The sequence below is a fragment of the Schistocerca serialis genome, chromosome 6 (assembly GCF_023864345.2).
Source record: "Schistocerca serialis cubense isolate TAMUIC-IGC-003099 chromosome 6, iqSchSeri2.2, whole genome shotgun sequence".
Lineage (NCBI taxonomy): Eukaryota > Metazoa > Arthropoda > Insecta > Orthoptera > Acrididae > Schistocerca > Schistocerca serialis.
The window spans coordinates 425,437,316-425,450,582 of NC_064643.1; positions in this window are offsets into that span (position 1 = coordinate 425,437,316).

Consider the following 13,267-nt stretch of genomic DNA (forward strand, 5'->3'; position numbering starts at 1 on the left):
TAAAAACATACCCCTTTGGAGTTAACTATCCACCCTGAAAGGTATGTCACATTGCGGTTCACAACACCAGGAACCTACACACAAATCTGCATGTTCGTTTCTTCCGTGACTCCTCTTCGATCTTGATGGTGCGAACCTTTGTCACCACTGTCACGCGCCAAGTCTGATTTGGTGTTCAGGGTGCAAGTTAATGGTTTGTTTAGAACATTTGTTGAATGTTGAAAGTGTCCATTTCGTGAATTGTAATACATACATCCCATAGAAGGTTGATCTCTGCACCTCCTGGACACTTATTTTCCGTCGCCCTGCTGATGTCCATGGTGAGTACTTAGCAGTCCATATTTTTCCTGTAATAAATGTCGATACATGACTTTCAGGACCAGTGGTCTAGGGGTAGCACCCGTGGTCTAGGGGTAGTGTCGCCCTGCGCGTCGAGCGAGCAGGTTGTCGTTAACCTCCGCCTGTGCCGTAGCACCGCTTGTGTCGAAGCTACTCAGTCTTGTTGGTGTATCGGCCGGAGTCACATCGTAGTTGCGTAGCGGAGTTTGTTGGCTTTTTCCTCTTGGCGGCGTTGTTTTCTGCCCGCGCCATGGTGTCTGTCGAGTCTCCTAAATCTGTTCCTCGTCGAGCTACTATTCGTTTTAGTTTTGACAAGAGTACGCGTCGTGTTCAACCTGGCTCCTTAGACATTCACGATTGGTTGGCTGATGTTATCCGTGTTACATCTGATCAGGTGCCTTACTTTGATTCTGATTTGTATGCATTCTTTGTGAAGTTTTATGATCCCGTTCAAGTACAAAGACTTCTCTCCCGCGTTGGTTCTAAAGTGTTGTTTACACAGCGAGGTGGTTCCGTTAGTCAAGTCCTCCTTGAAAATGCGGCAGTCGAGTACACTCCGGTTGGAATTTATAGCCTTCCTCCTGAAGTGGACGATTCATTTCGTAAGACAGCGTTGCTTCCGATGGGAGTCATACGGCATATCCGACGGGAACTCTGGTCAGCACAACATCGTTTCCACTGTTGTAACGGTATGTGGACTGTGGACATGTGCGTTAAAAAGAATATTCCTTCCCACTTAACTGTTTGTGGTCACCGAATCCATGTTACGTATACAGCGCAAGAAGGAACTTGTTTTCTCTGTAACGAAAGCTGTCATCTCAGATCTGATTGCCAGCGCCGTCTTATCAAAACCGTCTTCCTTTAACGTTAGCAGACATAGTAACATCGCAGCTGTCAGCCAGTCTCCAGCTTTAAGCGATGTAAGGGCAACATTACTCCCTACTCCTCGCGAATTTCCACCGTTACCGACGCGTACCAGTGCGGCCTCTGTCCACGAGGGCTGCTCCTGCAGCGCACGTCAAACGCCGGCGGACTGAGGACGGTACAGATTTCGAGAACGCCCCACTCCAGTCAAGTCCTTCTCACACGGCGTTGACAGAGGGTGCACCTTATGGCTTAATGCGCTGTCTATTGATGTTAATTGTGATTCCAGTATTACCAGAGAGGATGTAGCTGCTTCTGTTGATGTTGAAATATACGTTCAATCTGCGTCCCCCACTTCACCCGTCGACGTGACGGTTCCCGTGGGTTCCGTTGTTCCCGCAGAGACGTCGCCTGCCGGCCAGCCTTTACAGTGTTCTAGTGCAGGACCACCCCTCCTCCAGGCTGAGACAGTCGAGCAACAGGATTCTACGGGTTCTCTTCCTGATGTTCAGGAGATGTCATCCGACACCGGTACTGCATTACTTGTCTCTTCTGTACCTGATGTCACTGTTGGTCATTCTGAGTTGTGTTCCCCGATTTCCGATAAGTACGGTAACGATGGCTCCTCTGTCGAATCAGGGCTTGACGTGCCCCCAACCCCTCCACATCAAGAATGTATGTTTTCACGGAGTGGTGTGAAACAGCGTTTTCAACCTACCCGTGCCGTGGCGCTTGGTAAAAAGAAAAGCGAGGATTCCTCGGTGTCAGGTGGGGAGGACTAGCATTATACCTTCTTTTCGCCGCCTCCGGACGTTGGGGAGAGACGGACGTGATAGTGCTTTTCCCATACATGTATTAACGGATGCAGGCGTATACATTTGTAACCCTCAATGTTAATAGGATACGTTCCCAATTACAGCTTGCTGCGTTACGCCAGTTTATTTACGAATCCCAAGCTGATATAGTGTGTGTACAAGAGGTATTATTTGATGTGTTTTGTCTTCCTGGATATTCTATGTTTTTCAATGTCGCTCCTGAAAATTCTATCGGTGTGGCTTTGCTTTATCGAGATGGACTCACGCTGACGTACTTCGAAACGCTAGATGATGGTCGCGGTACAGGCTGTAGTTTTCATGCCTTCACATTAATTTTTCTTTACGCTCCGTCTGGATCCGATCGTTCATCCGATCGTGCGCGGTTTTGTAAGGAAGAAGTTCTTTATTTACTCCGACGGAACCGGCGCCAGGTTTTGTTAGGGGGCGATTCTTACTGCGTCTTACGCCGTGTTGACCAGACCCCCAATTATAGATTTTGTCGTGTACTTAATGATATGGTGACGTCCTTGCATCTCCAAGATGCTTGGGTTTGCATATATCCTACATTGGTGCAGTTACCGTTTTTTACAGCTACTTCCAGTAGCTGATTGGACCTCTTTTATTTATCTGCCCCCATATGTAGTCAGCTTCTATCGACTGATGTCATTCCTGCCAGTATCACTGATCACTGTGCTGTTTCCATGACTTTTAACCACATCTCACAGCGGATCCATCTTTCGCGCCCTTTATGGAAGCTAAACACTCTACATCTCACGGACCCCTCTCTGGAAGACATCATCGCAAACGTATGGCGGCGGGCAACCCAGTCCCAGACGCGTTATTCCTCACTTCTCGAATGGTGGGTTACCTTTGCTAAACCCCGGATTCGAAATACACTCAAAGCATTTTAGCACTGAAAAAGCCGCTGAAATAAGGCGCATAGGGAATTTTATTATGCAGTCCTTCGCGATCTTTGCGATAATGCTCGTGACGCCCCATTGAGGGTCGTCGACGTACACCGTGTGAAGGCAAAACTTCTCCAACTCAAACGTAGGCAAATGGATGGGGACCGACTGCGTTCCCAGCCTCGTTCAATCGTACAGGATGAGTTGACCTCTCTCTGGCATCTTCTCCGGCTTCACAGGCGATCTCAAAGGACGTGTCTTTCTACCATTCGTTCTCTAGATGGGCGTGAGTGGTCCTCCCAATCTCATATCATGCGTGAACTTTACCAGTACTATTCCGAGCTTTATGCTGAAGTTGATTCAGACGGTCCACCGACTGTTGATTTCACTGCCCTCCGTGTTTTTACACCAGCTCTCCAGGAAAAGATTTTCTCTGTATTCCATCGTGATGATATACTTGATATTGTGGCTGGTTCTCCCTCCCGTAAATCACGTGCCCCCGATGGCCTTCCCAAAGAATTTTATATTCGATTTTGGCCCCTAATAGGAGATACGATAAGTTCCATGGTGAATGAAGTGTTATACGGAGGCCTTCTGCCGCCCAGCTTTAAGGTTGCCAAAATAGTCCTGATTCGTAAGAAGCCGAACGTTTGCGTGTGGATTAGGTCCGCCCGATAACATTCTTCAACTATGATTATAAAATAGTGGCGAGAGCGGTCAATAGCCGACTATCGATATTGTTGACAACCATCATCGCGAGCCTTCAAAGTTGTCATCCTGGTCGTACTCTTCCGACTCCCGCTGCTGAACGTCGAAATTTAATTTCGATTGCTTCCATCATTCCCGTGTCAAGCGCTCTGCTTTTCATTGATTTTCACCAAGCGTTCGACCTCGTCAATCATGGATTCCTTATGCGAGTATTGACGACTGTTGGTTACAATGTTGCAAGACGGCTGTTTAGCTCTCTCATCACTGGTATTCGGGCGTCCATTGACGTAAATGGTCGACTTACTTCCCCCATCGCGGTGTGTCAGGGAGTCCTTCAAGAGAGTCCATTATCAATGTCGCTCTACGTGCTGTTTCTGGAACCATTATTGCGAACTATAGCTGCTCGTTTGAGTGGCTGGTCGCTGCTGGGAGAAAGGTTTACCCTTCGTGCATATGCTGATGACTTTATGGTTCTTCTCCATACCCAGATGATATACCACTCCTGAAGGAAGTTTTAGATGCCATTTGTCGTCTTACGGGTGTGCGGGTTAATGACCAGAAATGTCGTTTATTAATTTGCGAGGATTTGACGCTGCTGAAATCCATGGGCTTCGAAGGTCACCCGATATCGATCGTTGGGTGTTATAATTAACAGCTGTCCGCTAAAGATGGCTACGATAAACTGGCAGTCTGTCACGGATAAGATTCAGGGTGCAATCATTGAACACGAGCGTCGCTCCCTCTCACTTCTTCATAAGGTTCGGGCCATGGAAACGTATGTGTTATGTAAGGCTTATTTTATTGCAAAAATCTTTCCACTTCCTGTGATGATGTCCCGCAAGTTGCAAAGTTTAACTGGCAGGTTTTTTCTGGCGCCACTGTGTATGGCGCGGCCCCGTTTGCAAGGGGAGGTTTGGGCCTCCCTGTCATACGGGTTAAGGCTTCTGCCTTATTCATCCGTCGCACCGTGTTAACGTGTCAACGCGCCCCCCAGTCACTTACAGCTCGCCCTTATGACTGTATCAGACCGGCGAGTTTAACAGCTCCAGTAGATATTGGTAGCATTAGCTGTAAATTACGGCACGTCAAGGAATTTTTTTGAGGTCAGTTATTTAGGAGTAAATATCCTTTCCCAAGCGAATCTCTCCCTACAAATTCTCTTAAGCCGCTGGCCAGTTCCTCATAGTATACCCTCGGTGGAAACCCTGTCGCCAGAAACGAACTGGAAGATTGTTTGTTCTAACATCAGCCTCCCGATTTTCCCGATGGAAGTGGCGTCCTCGTGGTACGTCGGAGGCGGCTATCTCGGGGAAGATTCTCGTGCATCCCGATTCAACCTTCTATCCTCGATCGAAAAACAATACCTTAATGTGGCTTGTTGCCTATTATGTCCACTACGTGATGGTGAGTGGATATGACGCACATCCGTGTGCCTTTCCCCGATATAAGGCCACCGCACACTGGACGTGGCTCTGGATGCCTCGTTATCGTGAATTTTTTTCTAATATGTTGTATCTTGTTTTTCATTGACAAGGCGTTGGATGAGTTGCCGTGCCCCCCCCCCCACACACACACTTTTTTTTAACTTCATTTTTGATTTTTGTGGACACTTCTATGGATTTAGATGTTCCACCATGTAGAAGTGAAGGAAGAAAGAATGTGTGGGCAAGTTAAAATTGACGCCCCATTCCTTCCTCTATATATTTTTTTGATTTCACCCCTTTGTTTTTGTCGAAGTGACTTCTTTTGTTTTATTTTAATTTATTGCCTTCAGTGAGTACTTTGGAAAAAAAGAGTGAATATTTTCGTTCTTTGAAGGAATACACTGCTATTTGAGTGTACAATTTCGGTTTGTTTCCTATGTCGGGGGGAAAAAAATAAACAAAAAAAGAGTAGCTCTGTGGTAAAGTGCTGACATGTGAAAAAGTAAAAGAAAAGTGATAATCGTCAAAAAAATGGGGTAGCTTCTTTGACTCATATTCAGAATGTCTTCAGTACCGGGTTCGAATCCCACCACTGCTTAAATTTTGATTACTAATCAGCGTTGGCGGCCTAAGACTTCCGGCATAAGCAGTCAACCTCATTCTGTCAACGGCCTTATCAAACAGGGTGGAGGAGCAGGCAGAGGTTCAGGAGACTCTCTTGTCCTAGGGGTGGGAAACTGCCCCTAAAGGTGGAAGAATCAGCAATGATCAGCGGCATGAGGATGCAGAAGGCTATGTAAACCACTGCATTAAAGACACGTAACGTGTATCCTTAGGACATGTAGCCTGTAATTGAAGAAATGTCATGATGATCTCTTCATCGCCAGAAGATTCAGGAATAGTCCCCCATTTGGAACTCCGAGAGGGGAGTGCCAAGGGAGAAGTTACCATACGAAGGAAAAAAAAATCAACGAAATGATAACATTGTACGACTGGGGGAGTGGATTGTCAGAAGCTTGAATGTGGTAGGAGAGCTAAGAATACTGAAAAGGGAAATGTTAAGGTTGAATCTAGATATAGTAGGCGTCAGTGAAGTGGAAAGAAGACAAGGATTTCTGGTCAGTTGAGTATAGGATAATATTAAAAGCAGCAGAGAACTGTGTAACTAGAGTGGGATTCATTATGAAGAGAAAGGTTGGGCGGAGAGTGTGATACTGTGAACAGTTCTGTGACAGCGTTGTTTTAATCAGAATTGACAGAAAATCAACTCTGACAACGATAGTTTACATACCAACCCCGCAAACTGAAGATTAAGAGATAGAAAAAGTGTATGAGGATATTGAAAAGGTAATGCAGTATGTGAAGGGGGATGAAAATCTAATAAACGTGGTGGACTGGAATGTAGATGTAGGGGAAGGAGTACAAGAAAAGGTTACAGGAGTATATGGGCTTGGGGCAAGGAATGAGGGAAGAGAAAGACTAATTGAGTTTTGTAACAAGTTTCAGCTAGTAATCGCGAATACTCTGTCCAAGAATCATAAGAGGAGGAGGTATACTTGGAAAAGGCAGGGTGATACAAAAAGATTTCTGTTAGATTACATCATCGACAGACAGAGATTCCGAAATCGGATACTGGATTGTAAGGCGTACCCAAGACCAGATATAGACGCGGATCAGAATATAATAGTGATGAAGAGTAAACTGACGTTTAAGACATTAATCATGAAGATTGAATACGCAAAGAAGTGGGATACGGAAGTACTAAGGAATGACGAGATACTCTTCAAGTTCTCTGAGGCTATAGACACAGCGGTAAGGTATAGCTCAGTAGGCAGTAAAATTGAAGAGGAATGGACATGTCTACAAAGGGTCATTACAGAAGCTGGGAAAGAAAACGTAGGTACAAAGAAGGTAGCTGCGAAGAAACCGTTGGTAACAGATAAAATACTTGAACTGACCGATGAAAGGAGGAAGGACAAAAATGTTCCAGGAAACTTAGGAATACAGAAATACAAGACACTGAGGAATGAAATAAGCAGGAAGTGCAGGGAAGATAAGATGAAATGGCTACAGAGAGAAAGTGAAGACATCGAAAAAGAAATGAGTCGGAAGGACAGACTGAGCATACAGGAAAGTCAAAATCACCTTCGGTGACGTTAAAAGCAAGAGTGATAACTGAGACTCACTGCTAAACCCACTGGATGGGACAGGCAGTCTAAGTTGTGGAAAGGGGCCAAAATAAGCGGCTGTTACACTCAAACATACAAACTTTTATTTAATCAAACATTACAAGACCCAAGAAAATAAAAGAAAACACAGATCTAATTTTGGAACTCAAATTAGCAGCTGAATGCGCCATACAGTTTCATGCCGTAAGGGCAAGGCCACTTTAATTCAAAAACTGCTGAAAGCTAATAACTCAAAGCTCAAGCAAAATTTAAAAGGCAAAGCCTTATCTTAAAACAGTTCCTTAATTAGGCTGAAAGCCCAAAGAATCTGACACTTTAAGAGCTAACAACTTAAATTGAAAATCGACTGAAGGCCCAACACTTAAGACTCAATAACATTAATTTAAAAAATGCCAGAGGCTTTACATAAAACAGTTGTTAAATTAGGCTGAAGGCCCAAACCATCTGACACCTTAATTGCAAAACAACCTTAACCTAAAAATTGGCTAGGAACCATACAAGTACAAACAACAAGAACAAACAAGAAAAGGCAGTACACCAAAGGGCGTTTAGAAGTTCTGAGGGTCGGCCTGGAATTCAAACACTAGCGCTCGCTTAGGTGAGACATGCAGTCGGCCCAACCATTGTCGATCCGACGTCAACCCAACTGACAGACAGTTAATGGACCCACCGACAAGATAACCTTCGCTTCACCCAACCAGCACACAACGGGGAGTTCAACGGAACAACGTAGAAATTATAGGCGTCCAAAACCAATTATACATTGAGCTGTCAGACTACACACCATGCTGGATAGCGACAACATGATAAGGAAAATACACTGCCTGAATTTACGCCAATGGCCCAGGCACGGAACCGGATTATTTACGGCTACAAGGCTGAAGATTCCGCTGGTGAACTTCAATTCAAATAACCAAGTACAGTTAAACTCCACTGGCGGGTGGCTAATATTTGCCAACTTGAAAACACACGTTGTTGCTCGCGGGTAATATCCTAACAGCTGACAACGAACTCCAAACGACACAGTGTGAACGGTAGTGACATGCTGGTAGATTAAGTCAAAACTCAACTTTCATGTCCAGGATTGGTGAGCCACGAACCTCGTGGGAGCAGCACCACACACTCCGAAACCGCATAGAGGCTGCCAGCGGGCTCAGCCAAACTGCGCGCAGTGGAGGTTTCCTCGCTGCTCCACGTCAACTGACCAACTCCTCAGGTCCGGAAACGTTGGCCGATGAGACGACCAACTGAGCGACCAACCAACGGTCGTCTCACTCCAACCCTCTCCGTCAGACAATTCCTTTGTGTCGCCAGCTGTCGGCGAGCACTCGCTGTCCACGACTCAACGGTGCTCCATCCCTGACTTCACTGCCGCTGCATTTCGACTGCACTACTGGTCTGTCTCCAACTGACTGGCCAACACACGATGACCCGGAAATACTATTGGTCGCTCCAGAGATGATACAACAGTGCACTTATCAATATGGGCTACTGCTGCCGCTCACGTGAAAGCAAGGCAGGAAGTTAGCGACGCTAGTAAACAGAATAAGAAAATGAGGCGGCAGTATCGTAATTGAAGATGACAAACAAGAAGTGGACTGAACAAGAGCCGTGCACGGCTCAATAACATTAAGAGTGCAACGGGAATTCCACTGTTAAATGCAGAGGAGAGACTGGATAGGTCGAAAGAATACATTGAAATGCTGTATGATGGGAGAGATTTGTCTAATGTGATAGAACTAGAAACAGGAGTCCATTTCGAAGAGATACGGGATCCAGGATTAGAATCAGAATTTAAAAGAGCTTTGGAGGACTTAACGGTCAAATAAGGCAGAAGGGATAGATACCATTCTATCACAGTTTTTAGAATCATGGGGGGAAGTGGCAACAAAACGACTATTGACGTTGGCATGTAGAATATATAGTTTGGCAACATACCATCTGACTTTCGGAAAAGCATCATGCACACAATCCCGTAGACGGCAGGAGTTGACAAGTGCGAGTATTATTGTACAATTAGCTCAACAGCTCATGCTTCGAAGTTCCTTCCAAGAAAAATAAGCAGAAGAACGGAAAAGAAAATTAAGGATGCGCTAGATGACGATCAATTCGGCTTTACGAAAGGTAAAGGCATGAGACAGGATATTCTGACGTTGTGGTTAATAATGGGAGCAAGACTAAAGAAAAATCAAGACACGTTCATAGGATTTGTCCAACTGGAAAAAGCATTCGCCAATGTAATATTATGCAAGGTGTTCGAAACTCTGAAAAGAGTAGGGGTAAACTATAAGGAGAGATGGGTCGTATACAACACGTACAACAGCCAATGGGGAATAATAAGAGTGGACAACCAAGAACGAAGTGCTCATATAAAAAGGGTGTATGACAAGGATTTAGCCTTTTGCCCCTCTGTTCAATCTTTACATCAAGGAAGCAATAATGGAAATAAAAGAAAGTTTCAGGAGTGGATTCAAAATTTAAGATGAAAGGATATCACTGATACGATTCGAGTATGACATTGCTAACCTGAGTGAAACTGAAGAAGAATTACATGATCTCCTGAACGGAATGAACAGTCTAAAGACTACGGAGTATGGGTTGACAATAAATCGAAGAAAGACGAAGGTAATGAGAAAAATGTAGAAATGAGTACAGCAAGAAACTTAGCATCAGGATTGATGGTCACAGAATAGGTTAAATTAATGAATTCTGCTACCTAGGCAGTAAAACAGCCAATGACGGACGGAGCAAGGACGACATCAAAGGCAGACTAGCAGTGAGAAAAAGGGCATTCCTGGCCAAGAGAAGTCTACTAATATCAAATATCGGCTTTAAATTGAGGGAGATATTTCTGATAATGTACGTCTGGCGTAGAGCATTGTATGGTAGTGAAACCTGGACTGCGGGAAACCGGAACAGAAGTGAATCGAACCATTTGAGATGTGGTTCTACTGACGAATGCTGAATATTAGGTTGACTGATAAGGTAAGGCATGATGAGGTTCTGCGCAGTATCGGGAGGAATGTGTGAGAAACACTGACAAGGAGAGGGGACATCTATTAAGACATGAGGGAATGACCTCCATTCTACTAGAGGGAGCTGTAGAGGTCAAAAACTGTAGAGGATGACAGAGATTGGATCACATGCAGCAAATAATTGAGGACGTAGGGTGGCACAGGATAGGAATTCGTGGCGGGCCGCATCAAGCCAGTCAGGACTGATGAATAAAAAAAGCAAAAAATGAAAAACGCTTTCAAACTAGCGTTAGTAAAGATGAACTTGCACCCTTGCACTCAAGAGATTGCTTGTGAGCATCTCCACTGGGTCATGTTTCGTTCCGTCAATGTCGTAGTTCCTTATACTGGATCTTTTAACTTGTATCTTACTCTACAGTCACCTCTGTTTTGTACTGTCCCATTTTCGTGCTTATTTACGTTTACTTGAAGATAAAGTATGTAGCTTTTGAATCCTTGAAGCAGTGCCACAAATTAGAATTCACATAATATTGGAGCAATTATTATAATTGAAGCGTAAGGAAAGAAAAATGGAAAACGTTAGAAGTGTTGAATCTTACATTTCTCAGGATAACGAAAAAAGGTTTATTTCTGTACGTAAATTATTTGTATCTAGCAAACTGAGAAGGTGTTCTCATAAAACTGAGTTAACCTGTTTACCGCAACTCCGTAGGAGATAATGATACAAGTTAGAAAATAAAGAACTTTCTAAGTGCCATTCTAGGTAACTGAGAGGTGCTAAGTTTCAGTAAGAACGTTTTCGCAAGCTGAATCTTGCAACGAGGGAAACAGCAAACAGGCATTATAATGTTATTTACTTTCACAAATGGCACCTTTACTGGTTTCTAAGCGATAGGTGCACCTATTTTTAATAGTGGTAATGGAAGTACAGAAATGTAGCATTAATAATTTAGTTAGTAAAGCCGTAGTCAACAAATATCACTTCTCATGTCTCTTAAAATTTGGAACTGCAAATAAGAGCACAGCTTGGCTCAAAGACCATGCGCCATCTAGTAATGCAAGATTTGAAAAACTATGTCCAGTTTGGCACCTCGATAAAGTCTATCGACGTACCACAGGCTACCGATAACACAAAAGCAGTGAAGACTCCTTTCGTGAAAAAAATGGCACTTAGAAAATTTTCACTCTTCATATGCCTCTCTCTCGTGAATCCCAAAACTTTTCACAAAGCCCGAAAATATTTGATACGAAAGCGACTCTCTAGGAATCTAGAGATAATCGGCATTTGGTCAGTGACTGAGGTCTTGATGGATGCCATAAAAAAGTGAGAATCACTGAGAGATTAGGGTAACTGCAACACATCAAAGAAGAGAGAATCGTTAAGTCTTAACAGGATATGACGGGGAACATGTATAGTGGTAAGTATGTGAAAGCAGAGTGTGGATGGGAACAGTTCAGGAACGTTTTGTTACTCTTAGACAGGAACTAGGAACCCGGTGAGAAAACTTCATTTTATATCACTGGAATTATATGTATAGTATTTCGCTGTAGCGATCAAATATTACTTCACGCAAACTAAAATTCAAATAATCTCACTCATTACTTACTGACTGGTACTGTGTGCTAGTATGTCCCCCTCTCATCCCAAACCTTCCCCAATTAAATCTTGGCTCTAGTGGCAAACTGAGTTACAGAGATGTCACAGGTTGAAGTTAGGGTAAAGGACGATATTTGTGTTGTGAGTCGATCAAGCCAACGAATGTGAACGCAAAATAAAAGTATCTGTAGCAGACTGATCAGTAGCGGAGCCTGATTTCTCTTTGGTGGCATATTTAGCTCACGTTGTCATATTTTAAGCGTTTTTCGTGTAAAAACTAAAATTACTGGATAAGTCGAGAAAACCTATATTAAAATCTCCTACCCGTATTTTGGTGCACAACATACACATAATGTTGCGTAAACTGTGAAAATGCAAAGGGGTCCTCAACGTAATTTCCGTACTGGCATTTGGACGTTATGTAGAATTGGTCGTATAAAGCTAAAAAACAAATTTTAATTGAATGTAATGTGTAATCCTACACTCCTGGAAATGGAAAAAAGAACACATTGACACCGGTGTGTCAGACCCACCATACTTGCTCCGGACACTGCGAGAGGGCTGTACAAGCAATGATCACACGCACGGCACAGCGGACACACCAGGAACCGCGGTGTTGGCCGTCGAATGGCGCTAGCTGCGCAGCATTTGTGCACCGCCGCCGTCAGTGTCAGCCAGTTTGCCGTGGCATACGGAGCTCCATCGCAGTCTTTAACACTGGTAGCATGCCGCGACAGCGTGGACGTGAACCGTATGTGCAGTTGACGGACTTTGAGCGAGGGCGTATAGTGGGCATGCGGGAGACCGGGTGGACGTACCGCCGAATTGCTCAACACGTGGGGCGTGAGGTCTCCACAGTACATCGATGTTGCCGCCAGTGGTCGGCGGAAGGTGCACGTGCCCGTCGACCTGGGACCGGACCGCAGCGACGCACGGATGCACGCCAAGACCGTAGGATCATACGCAGTGCCGTAGGGGACCGCACCGCCACTTCCCAGCAAATTAGGGACACTGTTGCTCCTGGGGTATCGGCGAGGACCATTCGCAACCGTCTCCATGAAGCTGGGCTACGGTCCCGCACACCGTTAGGCCGTCTTCCGCTCACGCCCCAACATCGTGCAGCCCGCCTCCAGTGGTGTCGCGACAGGCGTGAATGGAGGGACGAATGGAGACGTGTCGTCTTCAGCGATGAGAGTCGCTTCTGCCTTGGTGCCAATGATGGTCGTATGCGTGTTTGGCGCCGTGCGGGTGAGCGCCACAATCAGGACTGCATACTACCGAGGCACACAGGGCCAACACCCGGCATCATGGTGTGGGGAGCGATCTCCTACACTGGCCGTACACCACCGGTGATCGTCGAGGGGACACTGAATAGTGCACGGTACATCCAAACCGTCATCGAACCCATCGTTCTACCATTCCTACACCGGCAAGGGAACTTGCTGTTCCAA